Source organism: Watersipora subatra, chromosome 5 (assembly GCF_963576615.1).
Source record: "Watersipora subatra chromosome 5, tzWatSuba1.1, whole genome shotgun sequence".
Taxonomy (NCBI): Eukaryota; Metazoa; Bryozoa; class Gymnolaemata; order Cheilostomatida; family Watersiporidae; genus Watersipora; species Watersipora subatra.
The window spans coordinates 8,391,609-8,409,876 of record NC_088712.1 but is presented as its reverse complement, the minus strand read 5'-3'; the positions used below and the strand labels follow the sequence as shown (position 1 = coordinate 8,409,876).

General features: G+C 35.1%; 1 long non-coding RNA gene across 1 annotated transcript; it reads left to right on the top strand.

The window, feature by feature from the left end:
* The first annotated feature begins 1,943 nt into the window (after nt 1-1,943).
* Nucleotides 1,944-3,966, top strand: LOC137396919 (uncharacterized). The gene is made up of 3 exons (XR_010978659.1): nt 1,944-1,985; nt 2,438-2,596; nt 3,509-3,966. It is a non-coding gene; the product is annotated as an uncharacterized lncRNA (long non-coding RNA).
* Nucleotides 3,967-18,268: the final 14,302 nt, after the last annotated feature.

Genomic DNA, 18,268 nt, shown 5'->3' with positions numbered 1-18,268 from the left:
GCTTTCTTATTTTTCATGAACGAAGTCTTCCACCCTTTGTGCTTATTTTTTATATAGGTTTGAGTTCAATCTTTACAAGTTGACAACTTTAGGGTACATCATATTTTTGAAACTTTCTTGGGGATTTTGATAGATTATAATGTTCTTGAATCTGATGCTAAATTTGAGTTGATGAGAGAATCGAAAGTTTTAAAGAAAGTAGCATAACTATTAGCTAGTTTAATTGGACTAGCCTATGACTACATAAAATAGCTACATAAAATTTAATTGTGCTCTGGTCTTTGTTAGTTTTGCTGAGTTCTTTTCATTTTTCAATCATATTTCCAGTTATTCTAAATTGTTGATATTTTCTTAAATATTGTTTTAGCTTTTTAGACTACAAATAAATAAGATTTCTGATTACATCATTATCTGTTTGACGGTCCAGAGATATGATTCTTGTTTAGAGTGCAATAGGTTGCAGGCTCCAATCCTATTTGGCTCATCAACCATTTGTTAAAAAGTCTCAAAATGTGTTTTAATATATGCCTTGCTTCTCTGGATAAATTACTAGTTAGTAAAGTCTTGCTTGCATTGATTGATAACTTGATGGTATAAGACATGATTCTCATTTTGAGTGTGAGAGGTCCCGGGTTCAATTCCTGATCAATAATATAGTAATAACAGTATAATATTGGTATAAATGATAGAATTTGTAGCTTGATGGTTTAAGAGTATTATTTTTGCTAAATGGTTACTAAAGGTTCTGGGTTCAAGTCCCAATGAAACCGAAAAAGGTTTACAAGAAGTATTTGAAAGTATGTTTCAATATTCTAGTATCTTTTGTTGTTGTTATGGAAACACAACCAACCAATTGGAGTTGGTTTACAATCTTTACAAATCTGATTAATTAAGGTATATTAGGTAATATTTATATTAGGTTATGTGAAACTGTTGTAGATTATTATTGAACTGTTATAGATGTATTGATTGTCCGAATATAGTCTAAACTGCGCTACCGAATAGCTTTACGTATACACATCTTGGAGTCGTGTGCACTCAATAAAAGAGTGTTAAAATAAACTTTGCCATGACTACATTGGCAGCGATAATGAACTAACACAATTCTTTTAAAGTTCATCAGAATATAACAGTGTTTTTCTATCATTTACAATTGTTGTTGATGTATGAGATGATCTGATTACCAAAATGTTTCAAGATTAAAATTGATAAAACTTAATCGTGATTAAAACGCTCAGAGATTTCATAATACTATGACTATTTATAAACAAAAACAGAAAAATTAATATATAACAGCCATTATCTTTGCTCACATAAGCACAAAGTTAGTTAATTGTGATAGTTTTCAGTGACGGTAGTTTAACAAGAAACATTCGTGTTTTTGTGAATGTCCTATGTTCATTTCTCACCTCTGCAATATCAATTTGCGAACAGAAGGCTATATCCAGATTGGTAACATCAATAAGTCACTGCATTCTGTGTCCTGCAGGTTGTAGCTGGGTCAAACTATCACTGGTTCTTTCTAGCCAACTGTGGAATAATTCCTCAGCCTAGCCATAATAAGATGTTTTGAACTAATCAGGACGTAGCAGGGCTCAGCGTGATGTATGATAGGCAGTGCTGGGTAATAAACCAGGGATGAATTGTCTCCGCCTCCAATACTTTGAGGACGCAACCATTGAACTTAAAACCCCTGGAATGGCAAGAGGTCATTCGCGAGTACGGAAATCCGGTCGACGCCATTATCAGTTAATGTTCAAGTCAATTTCATTGTGTTCAATGTGAGAAAGAAATCTAATTTCAGATTTAACAGCTATGGAAGGTCACGAATACACCGCTCAATCAAAGGAACAGACTACTGAGATTGCTACTAATAATTTATGTACGAGAGATAAGGGTGTAGGTGCACAGTGCTATTGCTATTCCATGAACTGCAAAAAACCGCAAGAATGGACTTTTAAAGGAAAAGGCATGACATTTCACAAGTGAGTCACTTCTACTACTAGTTCTGTTACTATTGCTCAAGTCTACGACTACTAATAGTTGTGCTACTACTAGTTAGTACTGCCACTAGTTAGTTCTACTACACTAGTCACTGGGTGAGTGAGAGTTGATCAGTGTCACTACTGAGTGTACGAGTTTGACTGTATTTTGTCGGTGATTAGATAAATTTATAAGCTAGTGAGTGAAATGTTCTTCCTTCAGAACGAAGGTTTTTTATTATTTAAATTTTGAATTTTTTTTATAATAATATTTTGGAACTACAACCCATTAGGTTATTTCTAAATATTTATATTTGAAGGAAGTATTTGTCGTGCTTATAATATTATTTATTGTTGTACCTGGATCTAGCTAGCAGTAAGGAGATAAGAGTAATAATACTATTGTTATTACTACTGTTGCTAACTAACTACTACAGTTTCATTTTAATTTTTAGATTTCCAAACAAAGCAACTGAGAACTCTCGTTATTTACAATGGTATCGCAACCGCAGAAGAGTGAATAAGCCTGATCCTTGAGCACTTATCTGCAACGAACATTTCAATGATCCATGTTTTAACAGCAGGTTAAAACGTTCGACTGAAGCCATTTAAAGGTAATATTTTTCAATGTTGAATGATACTTTTCAATGATTAAATTTAAAACCATATTGTCAAGCACAGTGCTGCAAGGTTGCTCAACTTAAAGTAGCTATTATCTAAAAAAAATTGTTGTGTGATCTGTTCTCTGTGATTCTTCATCTTCGTTTCTGGGATTTAATGTCCAACGCATAAATTATGCTGTCCTTTTTATCAAATGTTAACTGTGTAAATGTTTTTTTCATTTCCTAGTTGTTGTAATAAAACTACATAATACTCCTGCAAATCATAAATTCCAAATTGATAGCAATAACTTGCAATTTAGAACATAAAACATCTTTTTGGAACAAAAAAAATCGATTTAAATAAAAAAAAATCAAATAAAACAATAGAAATCGATTTTTTGATTTAAAAAAAATTACCAATTTTTAACAACCCTGCCTACAACACAACAGGGTAAGACGTGGTGAATCTTTTCATATCAAATAACGGTAATGTGAATTTTGTTGCAAGTCAACCATTAGGCTTTATGCCTAAGATGGGTGTGAATGACTTCCAGTGAAAATTGCTACATTTTCATTTTATATAGCGATATGGTAGCATTTTGAGCTGTTTTATTTTCATTTATTTTATTACTTGTATGGTTGTTTATTAAGGGTACTATGTTTATGTGAATAAGACATTCATTTTTGTTGATTTTATGTAATTGTTATAATTGATGCTTTTGTTTAGGGGGTTGGAATAATAATCCTACTGTTACTCAGTTTAAGGCTACCTTCGCAGACTTATCATCAAATGTGGTGCAGAATCAGATGCTAGTAAGACAGGTAATGTTACTGCTCAAAACGAGATTCTCATCATACAGGCTGCTCCAGAAGTTGATCAGTTTGTCGAACTCAATGATTTCAGATGTCAAATTTCTGTTATAGGTAACAGTATAGTCTATATAGCTGGCTACATTGTGCAAAAGCTAACTAAAGTGCTGTCGTGACATTGGCCGTCAGTTGCTGGTTACCACTAAGTCAAATATCCAGTACCGACATCTCTATACTCTACTCAAGCTACAAAACAATGGAGGATTGGTGCGTCCATCAGACGATGTCATCAGGATCCTGCTAGTTGCAGATCAATACTTTCGTATTCATACAAAGCCAGATCCACTCCATTGTGTGGTGTATTTTATCAGTAGTGTAAGGTCTAGTGATGTGTTATGCTTTGGGAAACACCTTACGGATACGGCAGATGGCATATCCAACCACTGTGTCATTGATGAAAAACTTAATTCAGTCGTTTTATGATCTCCGACAGCATCATTATGCTAAAATCCTACACTCAAACTGCAAGGTGCATCTTTGTGGCATACAATACTAAAGTAGTACTTTTTAAAGGCCAGTAACAATATAATCACTGTAATATTCATCTGCAGCTGTTTGTTGTGCTATTATTCCTAATCTAATTTAGTTCTAAGAAACTGATGCACCTTGGCTCAATATTCAGTGGTATACAAATCTCCTTTTACACAGTTTCTGTAACGTGTATGTATAAGTTTAATCATCTGATTGCACTAATTCCTGCATTTCCTTGTTTGCATTATTTTGATTATTCTCTATTACAACGGTTTTTAATTTCCGTTTAGTTGTTGCAGTAGTTCATTCCATCTTTTACAAATACTGTATTATACATATCATACATTCATAAGCTATTATCACTTAAATCTTGAAAACAGTTTCTGTTTTGGCAGCATATCTATGTGTTGTTTTTATCGAAATACTTCATGTGCTAAGTTTTTCCATATGCATTTATGCATATGTAATATAAATTTTAATATAATGGAACAGTTGTTATTTGCCTGAATATATCATTTGCTGGGTTTATGCATTTGTAATACAACAGTTTGTATGAGTAACATGGTTGACGAAAATTTATTATACATCTACTTATCATAAGATATATCCCACTCCATATGTTATAAATAGGTTTTCTTCTATCAGGGCACTCTAAACGTTGTGTAGGAGTAGCTTTCATTAACACCCAGCTGGAAAATAACTATTCGATATGTACATTTCTGTCATTTTTCACCGTTTGTTTACAAACGGAACTAGCATTCGATTTAAATTACACAACAAATCTAATACGTAAAAAGAAGAAACTTTATATTTCTAACCTAATTTCAGAGTCAAATGATAAGCAAACCAAGAAGCTGTGGCAAGTTATACGCAACGCTAACAAAAACAACACTTATCCAGATATGTCATCAGAAACTGATACCCCGGAACGCTCATTGGGTAATGCATTTAACAAACATTTTGTCAACATATCTAAAAATTTAAGTATCGAAAACGAACGCAGTTGGACTCCTAAATCGCATAGCTATTCACATGCTTCAGATACTATTTCACCTATACATACAACCGACGTAGTAAACATACTGCATCATATCCGTTCAAACAAAGCTACAGGTATTGACAATATCTCAATTCGAATTCTTCGCATATCACTGCCATTCATAATCATCCCACTCACAGATATCATAAATAGAACTATTAAGGAAGTAACTTTCCCTGAACTATGGAAAACTGCTATAGTTACCCCACTACACAAGGGTGGAGATAAAAACAATTTATCTAATTATAGACCCATATCTGTGCTTCCTATACTTTCTAAAATTTATGAAAGGCATATACTTACCGCGCTTCAAATACACTTAGATAGTAACAAAACTATAAGCAGCTCACAATCAGGATTTAGAAAAAACCACTCCTGCATCACTACCATTCATCATCTTTACTCCACTTGGTCAAACATGGTCAAAAACAAAAATACTTTAGTCATTATTTTTCTTGACTTTCAAAAAGCTTTTGACATGGTTAATCATAATATACTTATTTCAAAATTAGCAAACATAGGAATAGCTGGTAAATTTCTTGACACCATCAGGTCATATTTGAATGGACGGCGCCAATGCGTGAAGATAAAAAATATCTGCTCAGATGCTCTTCCTATAGCTACTGGCGTTCCACAAGGTTCAATTCTTGCACCCACACTGTTTCAAATTTTTATAAATGATCTACTTGAATTACCACTCCACAGCACACCTCATGCTTATGCTGACGATACCTCATTCTCTATATCCGAAACTGACCCTTCTTGCCTCCAATCTAAAATAAATTCAGACCTAAGACTTATCCAACAATGGTGTGTGGCAAATCAGATGCCTCTTAACATTTCAAAATCTCACTATATCTTAGTAAATCCACCATTGAATTTCCCTCTGACAATTTCTATATTTGACAGTACCCTAACAAGACAATCTACTTCTAAACTACTTGGCTTCATCATCAACGACTCTTTATCATGGCTAGACCACATCTCATTCATTTCAAATAAAATATCATCTAACCTACGTTTATTTTATAACATTCGTCATCTTATGAGCTTTGATACTGCCAGACTATATTACTATAATTTTATCCATTCCTATCTTATATATGGCCTGCATGTGTTTTACCCTACAACACCTGTAAAATATACCAACACACTATTTATTTTACAAAAAAAAGCTTTACGACTTATATGCAAAGACCTAAACATACCCCATAAAAACCATCACTTACCATCTACCAACTTAATAACAAGCATTACCGGTGTTCTTCCCTTACCTAAGCTATCACATTACTTCACCTGCCTCGCTGCTCATTCAATACTCCACGATAACTGCCCTAAATATCTCAGCTATAGCTTTCAAACCATAAACCATAGTCACAAAACCAGAAACAGATTCAAATTACCTAGTGCCATAAACCACAACAAACTCAGCAGTAACCTGCTAAATTCATTTAATAATCTCTTCACTCATTTAAGAACTCTTCCTCTGCAATCTTTTAAAACAAAACTCAAACTACACCTACTATCCTCTGACCAATAATACCATTCACCATTTAGCCTTACCTATTTTAACCATTTCATATTACACTTTGTTTTCATGACTAGAAAACTTGTCATATATTTGTATACTATTTTCACTGAGCTATTATTTGTCCACTTTTTGTTTAAACAATACTCATATCAATCCTCAAGCTTGTGTTCTACATATTTTATGCATTCAGTTCTAATATTATTATATTAGTTAGACTATTCACTAGTTTTTTAGTTAGACTATAGTTTCTTTGCAGTCCTTTTTACTTTTTTGTTGTACACCGCTTTTTAGTTTGTTTACTTGCCGTGGTACCTTGTGGAAAACATATTGTAAAATATGACTATTGATTACCACAATAAATATTGCTCAAAAAAAAAAAAAAAAGCTCTCCAATATGGCGCATACGTTTACGTATTATTATCAACGTAAAAGTCACGTGATTGCCATTCCAGGGGTTTTAAGTTCAATGGACGCAACTAGCCGTTGTAGGCTCGATGCGATTGGCTGAAGCTTTCTTGCTGATTTCAAGACAATAGCCTGCCACTATTGTTAGTAGGAACGTAACTGCTCATCTCTGTGTACTGCCTGTAGAATATTATCGATTCGGGAGAAACAACTGCATTCAATGGTGAGATTTAACTATGTAACATTTTCACTCTGTTGTGTTTAGTTCTTGAATCAGATTGCTAATAAACAATCTACATAAAGATTAGTGGTGATCTAAGAGCTTCTCACGTTATTAAAAATATTCCATGTTTAAAAATTGAAATGCAAGGATGTCCGTTGACTTGCAACATACACTAGTTAACCAGCAACACGACTTACAGCAATCGGCATCTCAAGAATATGCTCGTCGATTGCTGTACGCATTATAATACAAAATACCAAATTATGTTTTTTGTAATCTTAATGAAACCAATGATATACAGTCTCCTGTGTGGGCTGTATACTTCCTCGATACTTACTCTATAGTAATAGTACACTGTAATTAGCCCTAGGAGCCGTGAGAAAGTGCCTCAGAAGTAAAAATTTGGTTAAGACTGGGTCACCTAAATTCCAGCATTAGGCTGAAATTAGGTGAACCAGTTATGTTTCAGTCTCAGATTCAAGTCTTATGTCTCTAACGGTTCCGGGTAAAAGACTTATCAAACAGGCTAGTCACGGATTATATTGATGTTGGTTCACCACGGGCAGCAGCACGTGTGATTATGGCAGTATATCATTGATGCAACTGAAACTATTTATCTAATGAAACTGTCAGATATTCTTTTCTCCCAGTTTGGCATGAAATGTTCTTATGTGCCGATGTAATATGGTTGTGGAACATGTTTGTGTCATTCATGCATTGCTCGCCCCTTTGGCTTCTATTAAATCCCAGCACACTTTTAGTTCTCTAAGCTCAATCAGAGTAATAATTGTTGTCTTGTTTATTTAAAATAAAAAGAGACAGTATAAGATAGCCTTGAACTTATCTTCAATGTGGGAGTCTACAAAATAAAAAGTCAGCTCAAAATATTGGGACCATGCATACTAATTTTATTAATAAAATGGCAGGGTGTAGCGTTTTCCTGTTTGCTAAATTGCCAAATTTAAATAATTGTATACGGTTAGTCTTTCACAACAGTGGCAACAATAATAACAATACTATTCACCTGGTTTACTAGGAAGTGAAACAACAGTGCATATATAACATGTTGACATTTTTACCATTGTCAGGCAGCATGCTTTGGATCTGCTCTAACTAGTGGATACCTGGCTGTGCCAGGCATTCACTAGTTAGAGCAGTCTATTTGCGAATATGTCCAATGCATTGCATGTATTTGCTAACAGCTTAGCACGAATTGCTACACTAGTTGGAAATTTTGTATGTTATCAGTATATATGCCAGCTTGATATGTGTGAAAAATTAGAACTGGAATTGATCTGCTCTCATTGATTGCTCAAATCCATTGAAGGTTAGCATATTGAAAAAGTTCCAACTGCGGCTTGCGTATTTTTTGAAACATTCAGCCGAAATATATAAAAAGAAAAATTGTTTGATTATGAGCTGGCATACATGAAGCTTTAGATGGTACGGGCCACTCATCGATTGAATTTACACAATAACATAGGCCTATAGAGTACCCGGTGAAGGACAGGAGTTGCCCATTAAGTTAACCATTGACAAAGTTAACAATTGCGCTTTAGACTAGTTTCTGTTCACAAATAAAAATGTCAGTTAGAATTGCAATTTTTACAGTTTGTGACTGGACTGCACAACTATAAACACTCTCAAATTAACCTACATGTTGATATTGATAGAATTAATATTGATACCAATATTGATAGAATTTTGCATGTATTTATCAAATGTATTTCTCAAGTGTTTCTCAAATGTTAAAAGATCGGAAACAAGTTTTTTCATTGCTACGTAAAAAGTTTTCGCTTGTCTATCCATTTTTATGTCACAAATTTAAACATCTGTCCATGCTACTTGTAAAATTCTAGACACAAACTTGAAATGAATTAAATTTTTCAATGGCTTTGGTCTAAAATGACCATAAAACTTATAAATGTTGATCAAGCATTCCGAAAGAGGAATATTTACTTATTATTTTGTGAGAGGGTATAGAGTGAATATATCGGAAATCGACGACGAAAAATATTCGAGTCAGAGACAATCACATGCTTTTGTGTGTATGAGTCTACAACAATCGTGCATTTTCCTTTTTGAATCAACTGAAATCACGCTCTTTTGCGTTCGAGACGACGACGATGGGCATTTTCGCATTTGATTCGGCGGCGACTGCGTGCTTTTGAGGCGATGGTGATAGCGCTTTCTTCTTCGAGTCGACAGCAATCGAGCGCTTTCACAGTCGAGTCAAATGCGATCGCGGTCGAAGGCGATTGCGCGCTTATGGCTCTGAGTTGACAGCAGTCGCACGCCTTTGATTCTGACGAAAATCACGCATTGCCTTGTCCTAGTCAACATCACTCGCGTACTTTTGATAGAGTCGACACTTTTGTTACCATAAACTAAAAAATTATAGCTACTTTATGCTGAAATAAAGTTTGTAGTTTTTCTATTTTTATGCATAAGTGTTATTCCTGTCTGTAGAAATGGCCTCCCTGGACATATACAGTTATAGTAGACATCTAAGAACCTTCTGTTCACCAGAAAGTATCTGTAAACCATGATGATACAATGGGGTAGATGACAACCTGATCCAGTCAAAACTAACATCATCAGTCAAGGTGAGTCAGATGTCATGCTGCTCTATATGGGAATAATTGTTACCATATGCAGTCGTACCTCAACATGGGAGCCTGATGCATCTCAAGTTCAAGCTCGTATGTCAATTTTCCTAGTATTTCAAATCAATTTGTCTGATATAACATAAAAATATACTAATTAATGTTTCCACCTTTTCAACCCAAATACCTAAAGGCATGATGACAGTCATATTGTATTTAGCAAAGTGCTTTTGTTGTTATACTTCACTACCTATGAAGTAACAATTACCTATCTAGTGGTTATGATATGCAACAAACTAACAGTGTTATGTAGCAGTACATAGCATAGTCTATGATACAGTAAGTAGTATGCGGTATGGAGTTCTTACCTTCAAGACAGACATCGTGGCTAATGGTGTAATGAAATAGACATGACAGCGACACGTTTGGTACGTTCCAATTTTCAACCTTTAAACAGATCTGATAAATCAGGCCAAATGATGCTATATTCTCGCAAGTGGCCTCCCACATCCTAGTCAAGTCGAAAATCGTTTCTTACGTTTGAATCTTAAATTTCTGATTGGTTGAAACATTCGTGTGTCGAGGTATAACTGTATATTCAGGTTTTCAAGGATCTCACGTATAAGTCGATAAGTATTGAAACAAAATTTACATTATAGTTATTACTTTAGCATAGGCCGACTCTAATATTCTAGAATGTTCTGGAATAAATTTTATATTGTGAATATAAATAAAATTCTGTTAGGTACTACCGAATAAAAAACAACTTAATAAATATAAACTTTTTTCATTTAACCCAATAAATAGTCTCTCGACATGTCTGGAACAAGCTTTGGTACGCCACATGGAATTATTTGTGTAGGCCTAATGGCTGCACACTGCAACTGGAGTTGTACAGTAGTACAGCAAAGCGTTTCAGTGTGGCAAAGAACTGCATGGTACGGCATCAGCAGGTTTTATGGAATACTTAATAATTACTTAATATTTACTTAATAATTATGTCACAGTAAAGAAAACAATTTAGTAGTAATTTACTACTTTATCACTATTAACTTTTCCATGTAATATAGTCCTGTGTATACTCAAGGCTATAATATCCAACAGTAGAAAGCTCCTCAAGAAGATGACCTCTCTTCTTGGCTGCATGCCAATTGACCTAGTTAATCAGTGACCAATAGAGATAGACACTGTTGCAGTAGCAGTGGCTGGCTTGAGAAGACGTTATGTCAGACACAATGTCTCAGCTGGTAACAGACCCTTCTGTTGCTCTCACCATGCATTATAACTATTTCATTGCTGCGCTAAATTTGAAAAAGAAAATATATAATTATTCATTTATAACACTTTGTTTCCATATATGCTGTTAATATGCAAGTTTGTATAATCCGTAAAATAGATACTGTATGAACCCACAAGTCAAGCAAATTTGGTTTTTCGCAATTTTCACCAAATGGTTCATGCTTGCGCATGGAGGCAGTACTTATGAATAATGAACACAAAATGTAGTACAATATATTCCATTTTATACATTTTCTACCCTTTAATTGTTCGTATTTTGAAAGCGTGCTGCTAAGTAAGACAGACGAGTTCCGCTATGATCTCTAGTGTAGAGTTCCTCATCTTTTTAACAGATTACTAGTGAATTCTATTGAAACACCTATCATACAGCAACTCTACCCGTGTGCACTCTCCAATCAGCATCAAGGAATCATAGTGACAATCAATTATGAGAGTTGATATGATGCTATTGGAAACTTCAAACACAGTAATGATCCTTCTCTTTTGAGTTTCACTTCAAGAACAAAGGATGTATTGTCAATTCAACAGAGGATTTGTGCTGATATCATATTCGTTTTGTATATGTTGTAGCAGTAGAAGTGTTCAAACCAATTTACAATTTAAAATTTACTTTTACAATTTTAAAATGTGAGGAGAAATGGTTTCAACAACCAAATTCTATTTAATTACATTAACGCTATGGGCTGTCATGGACTATGGTCTGATGTATCTGCTGTAGAAATCCATAAGCAAGCAATCTGCCCAATCTCTGCAATGATTCCAGTTTTAACCTGTCCTGGCTGTGTGCCAATATTCTATAAATAAACTATGATGACTAATTCCTGATCTGGGTAGCTGGGCTGTTCATAGCTGAGTGGCATATTATATTAGTCTCTTGTTAAACTTTCTACAGTCATACTGTCAATTTACTCGTGTCTTGATTATATACTTGTGTCTTGAATATTATATTCTAATATATTAAGAACCTACGTCGAGGTATGACTGTAATATATTTGAGTGTGGTAGGCCTACATGTGGGTATGGTATGTACCCTGTATACGGTAGTGCTGCTCGATAAACTGATATCATTCGATGTGACAATATATTTCCGTGGATGATTTTATATTTTGTCAGTTTTCAATTCAATATGAATATTGAAACCGATATTTTATCAAAATATCGGCGTAGTTTATTTTGCAGAACTTGAGTTGTCAACTCTTCTTATTGAAAGAGGTGACAATTTCTTTTTTAACTGATATTGACCAATATCCTTTCATATCATTCATGTTAAAGCCCAACACTATATATCGATAGAAGACAACTCCAATGTTCGATAATTTTCGATATTTGATATATTTAGAGACCAAATAATCAAATATAAATGCAAAGATATTGTGCAGCACTAGTATATGGTATGTACCCATGTATGGTATGTACCTGTATATGAGCCTGTGTATGAGCCTATGTTTGGTATGTACTTACTCGTTCATAGTACACGCTTGTATATGTTATGCGCCCGTGAATGGTATGCGTCTGTGTATGCTATGCTCCCCTGTATACTATGCTCCCGTGCATGGTGTGCGCGCATGTATGGTATACACACGTGTATGGTGTGCACGCATGTATGGTGTGTGTTAATATATGTATGCTCCCAATTATGGTTTGCACCTGTGAATGGTCTTTGTCCATGCATTGTTGAGCGATTGTTTTAGTCGCAGTTGTCTTCTCTTGGTGATTGGCAGTTAGTGGTAACATGTGGACAATGCCAAGTGTTACCCGTTACCTTGTGCCATTAATTAGCTTGTTTGAACAAGAGATTTTAACAGTTGTTCTCTATACTAATTTGTAGATATGACTATCACTAGTTAATCCACTTGAAGACTCGCTTCTGTCCACCACTACTGCTACTACTTACAGTAAGTGCGGCTGTCTGTATTAGTCACAGTATTATTACCTGTTGTTAATCGTTTGCTTGTACTGCACACGTGATTCTATTCATATTTTTGTAGCCTCAGGGTTTCAACCATAGACCTATACATTTTATGTTAAGCCTTGTAGCTTTACCCTTTAACTCCTATGGGTTAGGCTAAAAAACTAAAGGCTTTTAGCTTTCCAGCATTTCGGCTGCTAGGTGTCAGAAACCCTAGCAGCCGAAATACTGGCATTCACATGGCTCTGTTTACTAAAGCTGTTTCTAGGTAACAGCCTAACCAACCGAATTAATTCTTGCAAACTAGGTTAGACCAGAAAACTCGCTTCCTTTTGTAACAGATTTCAAATATCTTTACTCTCTTTGTTTCAATAACAAATTTTATTAGAACGCTGTCGCGAACAAACCGATACGACTTGTTTGGTGATAGGTCATAAATTATTTTGATGCAAATGCAGGATTTTATGATACTAGACTATAATTATCCAGTTCACTCTGATTCATGAAATAATGATGATCGTGTGCTCGACGGCTAAGATGCTAGTGTAATTATTTTTACGAGCTTTTCAAATCGTACGAATTTTATGGTTTCAGCCCACAACGGTGAAAGACTGTTTTTTGCTGTTTGATGACATTTGCTGTCAGTTGCCCGTCTTTTATTACTTTTTTTTTACCAAATATCGTTGGATTATGAACACATTTAGATATATTTAAATAAAGTTTCAAAACCTTAGATCGTTAGACACATTGCCCAGGGCGACTGGCACATTTTGACCAGGTCGTCTAGGGTTCAAAGGGTTAAGGTGGTTAGTTCAATACCTATTTGTAGGTTTGTAGCATTCGGTTTCTGATCATAGACTTATTTAAATCACTTTAGAAGGAACATTTAGTCACTCTTACCTTTATATAATCTGTCATAGAAGTCTTCATTAGTTGAGTGTTGTCATGGCTCTGTAAGTTGACCCCTGATTGGTCAATTGTTAGAATTTATTTCATACCCATCTTGTTCATTTTAATCGTATATGTCTTGTATCTTATAGGCATGTTCTATTTATCCATTGTCTGTTTATATTCTCAGAACCATATCATTCCTTTTAGGGTGGCGTCCCCATGGCCGACATAAAATCAAACCTTTTCGTTTGGAACTCAAAGAGAAAAAATGACAGTGTAGATGTGTCAAGCAGATTGCCTCTCTAACAGCAGGTCAAATTACAGTTCATTAAATGACATTTCATCCATGTATTACTATAGGGTCAACTCATAGACTCATATTCATCTATAGCCTCATTTCCTTTCCGATATTAGTTCTGGCTAGTTTTGACACTCACAAATTGCCGGTTCACGGTATATTACTCTCAGTCTTTCAAATTTTTATATGCTATCTGTGATGTCGAAATATTTTATTCTGACATAAAATTGCTGTTTTTGCATTTCTGTGAGATTCTTTGCTAAATGCTCATATAAGCCAACACATGATGAGTAATTTCATAAAACTACCATGAAGCCGCATCACTCTATTGATATGTTTCAATAGAATTTACTCAATGTCAATAGTATGCAGGAATAATAGGAAGCTAGCTGTAGTTTACTGTGAATATTAATATTATAGACATATACCTCTGACTATTAAATATACTCTGATGTTAGCAGCTTACCTTCTTGATCTATTGTTTGTCAAATGTATGACCAACAGGTGGAGAAATAAACGTTATTGTCAGAGATCATACTAACCATTGCAGCATCGAGAGTGTACCATATTTAAGTCTTAGAGTTTAACCACAAAAACAAGTCTCTGTGATGGTGAGAGCCACTCGTAAACTGTAAGCGGGTCGTGTCAACGACAATAGAAAGAATTGAAGCAATCTTTCATAGAGTTGGCATACATTGATGTCTTCTCAATAATACCAGTCGTTCTCTAATTATAACCCAAAAACGGCATTCAATGTTGAGAGACAAAAATCTAGAGGAATTAAAAATGGCATAGCTGGATGTTGCGTGTATAACAAGGGTAAGTAATCATGCTTTCATCAGGACTTATATAATGAATTTATGGAGCATCGGGTGATTTTTTAGCTAGTCATCATGTGAAATACGGGGAGTTAGAGATGAGTAAGAAAGCCTAGCATAACTACAAACATTAAAAACAGTTGAAAACACAGGCCTACCATCCACAGCGAGTCATAAATACTCCATAGTTTATGAAGAATAAAATTTGACATAAAGTTTCCTTTGGATTAACTTTGGAAATTATAAACTTACTTTCCAATGCTTATAAAATGCCAGGTTGTTTAAAAGAACAATTTTTAATAAGATTAAATAATGTCCAAACAAGCGATTCAATTGCTGTCCATTGCGATTCCAAGATGTCTTTTTCAGCAAATCATTTGTGAACAAGCAATTCCATGCTGACAAAAATGCATTAACAAAAAGCAAACGTGTTAGGTTATACTAAATACTTCAGTTTTTGAGCAGCGTTTCACATTAGCCAACAGGAAATCAGTTGATATTCAGTTTAGCTCTTCAGCTGCAGTTGTCCCTGTAGTGAAGTCTTACCATATGTGGCTGTGAAAGATTATATTCATTTCTGTCAGCTGATGACTTGTCTTTTGGAATACTGTGACACGTCAGGAAGGTGCTTATTTGTATTCTCCCAAGCATAATCATTTCCTTAAAGCTGCCTTATTATTTTGTCATAATTACGATATGGCAATAAATAATTGAAATGAATATAGGTTTTTTGAGAACTGCTCATGTTGAAAAGGAAGCCAATTTTACGAGCTAATATAGCGAATTTCATTATCCACTCTTTTGTAATAGAAGCTCTGATAGGCTGCCAAATTACATTTAGACGCTTAAAATAGCATACAGTTCCATATCATGTATTTAAACACCTACAGTACTGCTCATGCCGCTAACATGAAGAGTGCTGCTGTTGGCGACACTGATGACACATGTCAACAAAAACACCATCACCTTGATATTTAGCACCGGGCGCGTCAGTATAAATAGACCTTTGTTACGGTTGAACCAAGTAAAGTGTCAGGATCTTTGTAAGGTCAAGGTCATCTTTCAGTTGCCTTTTGATTCTTTGGTGCAATGCTGTGCTTGCCAGCATTGGTGTGTCTTGGCTGCAGCTGTCTACCCTTGAGCTTCACTATGCATTTGATTGAAGTGTTTAGACCGGCCTGATGGCTGCTATTTTAATACTCAACACAATCCTTTGGCTCAATGGCTAAGGCTATGTTTACCTATTGATATAGATTGTTTTAAGCCTGTTTCTCATATATGTCGTAAAGCACCGGCGACAGCACCACAGGCTATTAGCAATGAAAAGAGATCCTACACGCCGAGGACCGCCGGTAGTTGATGGCGGCAAAGCAACAGTTTAGCACAGTTCAAATTTTGCAAACGGCTGGAGGCCAAACCTTTCCAAAATGCGCTATACGGGTGAAGGTCACCATTATAGAAACGGCATGACGAGCGAACATTTTATTTGATTACGCGATTATGTTTAGCGATGCAGCTTATATGTGAACATTTGCCGCCGAGTCTAGAGTTTTGCTGCGCAAGTTACCACCGGAGTCTCGCAATCGGTAAACCAGGAACCAGGCTTAAGTTAGTGTTTAATACATCTAATGGATTGGTAGAAGGTGGTTAGGCATGTCCAGAAGACGTGAAACTGGTTGAACAACAAGTAGCTGAACATAAACAAGATGGCTAGTCAAAGAGACGGTGGCTGGACAAACGGAGGGTGACTAGCCATCCAGAAAGTAACAAGACAGACCTGTTTTTGAGTTTTAGTCCCATTGTGACATGCAAATATTCATAGATGTATAGTTTAAGAGGTGCTCTATGGTTTACTCATATGTAATGCTACAGCTATACCTCGTCATATGAGTCTCCCAACATACGAGCATATTGCGGCATGACAAAGATTTCTAACAAATATTTGATTATAAATATGATGCAAATGTGAAATACGAGCGTACGAGGCGGTTCTCTACATGGCTTCTAGTTGGCCACTTATCAAAGGCGAAGCCACTTGCAAAAATAGCATCATTCGGTTTTCTTGCTGAGCCAGTTTGAAAAGTTATAGAAAGGCTAAAATTGAAAACGAAAGGAAATCAAAAGCGACGCAAAAAGAGGCAAGGCCACGGGTATGTCGTATGTGTGCTGAAAGCTGGGACTTTTTGATAACAGTGATATTTTCTATCAGCACAATTTATGAAATACAATTATGCTAAAACACAAACAGGCTAGTATAACGCTAGTACCAAAACAAGCAAATGTTATGTAATGTCATTAAATGCGAGCAAACCAAGGGAGGACAAGTCCAATTTTGATCTCCAAGTAAACTGAAAGATATCATAAATTGTCAGATCATAAAGTTAGTAAAAGTAGTCCCGCCGCTAAACTAAAGATTTTGATCATATTTAGCTGACCCCTTTTATATTCGTAACGAGTTAATCTACACCCCTGATAGACTTGGTGCTGCTTAACTTGTTTTTAGTTAAAACTGTTTATAATAGTCCTTTATTATACTAAAGGAAAATTATAAATAAAATTATTAAGTCACTGTTACTGTGATTATTCTGCAACGTTTGCTCTGTGGCTTTTTATTAAATGTTTTGTTTGTTGGTTTTCGTAGGCTGCAAAATTAGTTGCACAAGAGTGCTCTCAAAAAGTTTAACTTTACTTGCGCTAAAATATGCAAGTAAGCCATGCTTCTTTATTTGTTTACTATGTAACTTTTCCCTTAGGCGTTAGAAAAGTTGTAGTAGCTTGGATTACTGGTAAAACTCGAAGTAAACTCGTTTTATGCAGGGGGAGTTACTCCTCCTTTTTCAGCGACTCAAATATCAATTTCTATTCAAGATGGCACACTTATCTCAACTCAGTTCGCCTGTGTGTTTCTTTCGTATCACCATGCATTGCTTGAGATTTTTGCTTGCCTCGGAGGTTTTTGCAACCAACCACCCTGTGTTGTCATAGCAATCTATTGAAATCTTAAAATAAATAATCTTATCGGTACATTTCTAGAACCTACATTTTCTGAGTTGCCTTTTTTATAATTTTATCTGAGCAATTTATTATGAAAAGATTTGAGCATGTAAATTTAGATTTGCGATTTATTATGAAGAGTTTTGTGTCGTTTGTCTGAAACAAAGTGAGAAATGATTTTCTCACAAAAATATTAAGTCTTCTCGGAGTTGTGTCACCATTTAACAAATGATAATTACAAAAACCTGTATCAATGTCTACAGCAGACATGTTATAAATGTTGTCAAGCTTTTTGCAACTTTTGAGGGTTTTTTGAATATCACTTTAAAG